Source organism: Pogona vitticeps, chromosome 3, assembly GCF_051106095.1.
Source record: "Pogona vitticeps strain Pit_001003342236 chromosome 3, PviZW2.1, whole genome shotgun sequence".
NCBI lineage: Eukaryota > Metazoa > Chordata > Lepidosauria > Squamata > Agamidae > Pogona > Pogona vitticeps.
The window spans coordinates 3170885-3176885 of NC_135785.1; the positions used below are offsets into that span (position 1 = coordinate 3170885).

Below are 6001 nucleotides of genomic sequence, written 5' to 3' on the forward strand. Positions count from 1 at the left end.
CCCTACAACCTCTGTGAAGTTGGGTTTTTTAGTTCTTCTATCAAGGCCAGCCCAAATCCTCCTGTTTTTGTTGTTGTTGAACCTGGAAAGAAATGCAGAGCACATAAGTGCTACATTGAACGGTGACGTCTAAAGCACAGAAACACCCTAACATACCAAGATGGTGCTTCTGAAACAGCCAGCCCCCCATCAGCCAACCCCTGAGACCCAAGAGTCATTGGCTATTTTAGGCCAGTGGTTGATTTTATTGTTAGGTTTTAGACCTCATGAATGATTTGCTGGCCTGAGAAGCAGTTCTTGTGGATAGGATAGATGGTTAGATCATGGACTCCCTGCACCAGCGACTTTTTCTTTGGGCTGGCTTGAGCGCAATGGGCGAAATCTCCGCCTCAGCCTAATCTGGTTTCTCAGCAAAGGAGTTGTTCCTTTCTCTCTTTGATGCGATAACTGCCAAGCCGCGCTTGACGTAACTCCTGATAAACAGGGAGCAGTTCTTCAGGAACGGTTCGAAGTCAGCCTGCGGACATTTCTCTTTGTATTCGTACAGCTCTACCAGGCCTGCCCTGGCCGCTTTCTTGGAACGGATCTTCTCAAAAATCTCCGCCAGCGTGTCGTCCGCTTTGTCTTCAGCTGGGGAAGGAGGGGCTTCCTCTGCCTCCACGTCAGCCTGCTCTACCGGGTACCCAACAATTTTCCATAAGTAGGCCTCCAGCTCAGACTCGCTCCTGTCTTTTATCAGCGTGAGATGATCCAAGATCTCCGTCCCCTTCAGCTTGCAAAGAACATGCACAAGAGTCTGCATGGCCCGGAAAGGATAACTGCTCTGGTATTTCTTCAGTTTCTCCTGGGGCAGAGCCTTCATGAAGACATGGATATCCAGCAGGACCTGGTCCACATTGACACCATCAATGGTCTCCGGAAGGTGCCCTGCCACTTTCCACAAGCACTTGGCCACCATTTCAGAAAAGGCCACAAGACTAACGCTGGCTGTCATTACTTCTCGCAGGATGAGGAGCAAAGTATTCAGAATTCGGTTGTGGTCCGATTTCTCCAGCACTTTGGTGATCAAGAAACTGACAGACTGGGCAATTTTTTGTGCTTCTTGAAGCTCTTCTACTGGAGAATCCAGCAAAAGGGTGATGAGGCTACTCAAGAGGTCCTTCAGCACCCCGGCAGAGGCTTCCCGCGCCAGTTCCTCCACCTGGAAGAGGGATATCATGTCACCAACGACACACCTGTAGAGCTGGATTACCTGTTCTCGCCTCATCTCCTCCTCTGCTGTTACATAGAGCCGGTGAATGAACTTCAGCTGCTGGACAGAGGCTATCAGGAACTGGTTGATATGGCCAGACATGGCTTCCACTTTGTCCTCCTGGTTTAGCACCTCTTGGATCTGAAACAGAGCCTCCACGCTGGTGCCGATGTTGCCACTGGCGACTTGGCAAATGACCATGTCGATGTTGAGAGGATTGCCGCCCTTGGTTGGAGATTCACGGGGTGGATGTTGGAGGAAGATGTTGTCCACTGTGGGGTGATTGCAGAAGGGCATGACGTCCGCATTCTCCATCTCAGGCTCGTCTGGGTGGAAAACCCCATCCTCTTCCTCGGAGTCACTGTCAGTTCCATGGCTCTGCTTGGAGCCCTCTGCTGAGCCCACCCTAGCACTAAGATTAAGGAACTGACTCCCCAGTTTTTCTTCCCTGTCCTGCTTGCCTTCGACCTCTTTGATATCTTCCTCTAACAAACTCATGTGTTTGTCTGATATATTCCCAATCATCTTGAAGGCCTCCACTCCGTACACGTTCCGGGCTATGCCAACGACTCTCAAGGCAGCCATGTGAACAGCATTGTTTGAATCTCCCGTCAAGGTGAGGATGGTCTTCAGAACCTTGCTCGGGTTGGGCTGGCACACCTCTGGACCGTAAGCCTTGAGCAGCCATCCCAGCTCTTTCAGGCAGCCCACCCTTTGGTTGGCGTTCTTGGCCTGGGCTCCCTCCAGGAGGAACACGAAGGTCCTGGAGGGTGGGTAGACGACGGTGACCTGCTTCACGATAGCCCGGACCTCTTTGAGGATGGACTCCTTGGTCACCCCCATCTTCAAGAGAAGGTAGGGCAGAAAGGAGGAGGCCTCGATCTCCGTCAGCTGGTACCTCTCCTCAACCAGCAGAGCAAAGAGTTTCCTGAGATACTCCAACGTTTCCATCAGCACCCACGTGTTGGTGTCAAACAAACGCAGGCTGAGCCATTTCAAGACGAGATCCAAGCAGCTGATGACCCCTTCCTTCTCTGCCTCCAAGTGCTTGGTCATCACCGTCAGTGCTCTAATATGGTGCTGGAAATTGGAGTGGAACATCTCCTCCTGCAGCCAGTTAGAGAGGCAGCCGGACATCTGAGCCTTCAGCTGCTCCACGTACTTGCTACTTGGAGTGGGGAAGTTCCATTTCAGCACTTTGAGAAACTTCTCGTCCTTGGCCCTCTGCTCTTTTCCCTTGGGAACAACTATGAAGATTGGGCCCAGCTTGCTCGTGTCTTCCTTCATGCCAAATTTCACCTGAATCTTGACATTCGGAGGCCTCTTAGGTTTGGGCACGGCTCCTTCTGGACTGGCTTTCTTGAGATCCAAGCCCAGCTCACCGGATTCGACTTTCTCGGCCAGAAAGGAGACCGTAGGGGACTCCTGGATGGGAGCCAGGGTGGACTTGAACCAAGAGGTCCCCCTGGAGATGACGGAAAGCGGGTTTGAGAAATCCGAGTTTGCCTTCGTTGGCTGGACAGCTTTCGCTTTCTCCAGCAGAGCGAGCACCTGTTCCCTGGAAGCCGGCTTCAGCTTACTGGCTGACTCAGACATCTTCTCAGAACCGAGGTGGAGAAGGAAGAAGGGCAGGGCCTTACAGGCCGCCAGGCGTGTTTCTTCATGCCTGTCTTCCAAGGCGGAATAGAGGTGAGGCACGCACCGCAGAAGGTCGGTGGAGACAGAACTGGAGGACGAGGGCAGCTGCTCGGCCAGCCACCCCAGAAGCCCTTGCCTTTGGCTGCCGTTCTCCTTCTTCAGATTTGCCAGGAGCTCTTCCCCATCCAACCATTCCTTCACGCCTGTCTGCTCGGCCCAGGCTTCCACCGTAGCGAGGGCCGCTGCTCTCAAGCTCCCCGTGCTGTCTCTTAGGATGGTGATGATGGACAATCCCAGAGTCTTGACGTGGGGCCTGAGGGCAGGGCCCATGACCCTCGCCAGCTGTTGCAGGACAGCCAGGGTCAGTTTCGCGATAGCTCTGTTGGAGTCGTGCAAGCAGGAGTTCAAAGCGACAGGGAGATCCCCGAGGGTGGGCTGGATGGCATGGACCTCCCTCAGCATCCTCAACACCTCCTCCAGCCCTTCCCTCCGGACTTTCCAGTTGGCATCCTGCATCTTTGAGATCAGCTCGGCCGAGATCTTCTTGCTGATATCTACAGCATCATTCCGCCTGCAGGGCTGGGGGTCGGGGCTGTCCAGATGTTGGAGACAGGAGGCTGGCAGGACGGCTGCGGCTGCCCGCTCACATGACTCTTCTGAAAGTTCCTCCTCCGGTGCATCCTGAAGCTCTAGCATCTTGGCTAACCTTGAGTTCTAGAACTGGAGCTAGCCGTGGGGAGTATGGTGGCTTGGCACTCGCTCGGCTGGTGGCTCTCAGCTCAGAGCAAATTACATTCTAGCAACACGCACTCAAGGGCTCGGTGGAATCCTTGGGGATGTTCCTGGCTGCCCTTCCCCCCTTCCCCGGAAAGGGGCTGATGGTCTCCAGCCTTTGGGACAGGGGGCCTTCCCAAGAAGCCTGCTGCTCCAACTAATGAGGAAGGGACTCCTGCCCTGAAGACCAGCAGCTGTCATTGTGATGACACCGGTGCTTTTGCAAGAATGAGGTAGCAAAGGCCAAGGCAGTCAAGAACCTATCACATTGAGCAATACATTAGTCTTAATATTTTGAGCTGATTGGACAGCTCTGAGGTTCAGACCAGTGGTTATTAACCTTTCTATTACCATGGTTGTTGTTGTTTAGTCATTAAGTCATGTCCGACTCTTCATGGACCAGAGCACGCCCGTCCCTCCTGTCTTCCACAGCTACCCAGAGTTGGGTCAAATTCACTTTGGTCACTTCGATGACCCTGTCCAGCCATCTCATCCTCTGTCGTCCCCTTCTCCTCTTGCTTTCACACTTTCCCAACATCAGGGTCTTTTCCAGGGAGTCTTCTCTTCTCATGAGATGGCCAAAGTACTGGAGCCTCAGCTTCAGGATCTGTCCTTCCAGGGAGCACTCAGGGTTGATTTCCTTCAGAATGGATAGGTTTGTTCTCCTTGCAGTCCAGGGGACTCCCAAGAGTCTCCTCCAGCAACACAATTCAAAAGCATCAATTTTTTGGCAGTTAGCCTTCTTTATGGTCCATCTCTCCCATTTTACCACGGACCCCCCCTCGACTTAACTTGAGATTAAAAACCCTGAAGTGCACCAAACATTTATTTAAAGTTTCTGATGAAAGTTCTTCAGACTTGGATAGAAGGGAGAAAGAAGTCAAACCTGTTAATGCACACACTTCTACTCTACGCTGGCTGACTCTGACTCTCTCTTCCTGTGGCTTCTGAGTGCCTGCTCAGTAGTAAAAAATGTCAGGTGCTTTCTCTCATCCACTCAGCATCATTCACTTGCATATTCTAACCGATTTTGACTTTTCTTTGTTTTGAACGGAGGCAGTGGGTTACAAAAGCCAAGTTTTACACAAAGCAAAATTAAGGAAATTAAGGAAACAAGGAAATTAAGATTTTGTTTTACCTTTCCTTTCCTTTCCTTTCCTTTCCTTCCTTCCTTTTATCCAGCATCACCTCCTTCCTTCCCTCCTTCCTTCCTTCCTATTTGAACTGCAAAAGATCTTCAAGCCTTCATGGACTCCCTGCAAGGACATCACAAGGGGATATGCAGACAAGCGGTTAAGAACCTCGGGTTTAGGTCTCTGGCTGTAGAGCCAGGGGTTGGGAGTTCAATTCTCCACTGTGTGTCCTGGGAGAAAAGCCAACCTCTGTGGGCTTGGGCCGACTGCACAGTCCCAGGGCACTCCTGGAAGAAGGAAATGGGAAACCATTTCTGAGTACGTACTCGTGGCACAGTGGTTAAACTGTAGTACTGCAAGCAAAACTCTTCTCGTGGTCAGTGTTTGATACCAACGGATGTGCCAGCCAGCTCGAGGTTGATTCAGCTTTCCATCCTTCTGAGGTCGTTAAAAGGAGTACACAGCTCACTGGGGAGAGAGGCAATGTGTAGCCTGTATAACTAATTAAAAATCTGTAAACCACTCAGAGAGTGATTTAAGCATTATGGGATGGGATATAAGCAGCAAAAGAGGACCCAAGGTTCCAAGTCCTCCATACAGAGCACGTCACCATAGTCTTTCGAGACTGAAGGATGCCTACCCCAAAATAAGCAGCACACTTTGCTTTTTTTTTTAAACTCTCTACCTAGAAAACTCTGAAAAAAGCCACCATCAGTCAGAACTGACTTGACAGGACACAAGTCATTATTCATAATATATTGATGCTTTTTTAAAAAAATTGTTTGGCACCATTCAGTGACTGAACATGCGATTTCTAAGCAAAAAGCCCCAGTTCAGCTTGCCAGTAGGCATCCTTCAGTCTCAAGAGACTATGGTATCGTGCTCTGTATGGAGGTCTTGGAACAGTGTCTTGTGTGGCTGAGAAGGCCAATTCGAGAGTGACAATCCCTTCCACACTGGAGACAAATCCAATCTGTCCCCTGTCCAGCTCCCTGGTTTTGCTTGTTTCGGGACTGCCTCTTTGCCTCGGTCTGCTGTACAAGTGACTCTTCAAATTGGGAGAGGCCATGATGCACCGCCTGCCTCCAGGCTGAACGCTCAGACGTCAAGGTTTCCCATCTGTTGAGGTCCATTCCTAAGGCCTTCAGATCCCGCTTGCAGATGTCCTTGTAACGCAGCTGTGGTCTCCCTCGGGGGCGGCTTC

At 51.3% G+C, this 6001-nt stretch overlaps 1 pseudogene across 1 annotated transcript; it reads right to left on the reverse strand.

Annotated features, from left to right (window-relative positions):
- Positions 1 to 222: 222 nt before the first annotated feature.
- LOC144587956 (cytoskeleton-associated protein 5 pseudogene) lies at positions 223 to 5182 on the reverse strand (annotated as a pseudogene). The gene has a single exon (XR_013543227.1). The product of XR_013543227.1 is annotated as a cytoskeleton-associated protein 5 pseudogene (transcript).
- Between the last annotated feature and the right edge of the window lie 819 nt (positions 5183 to 6001).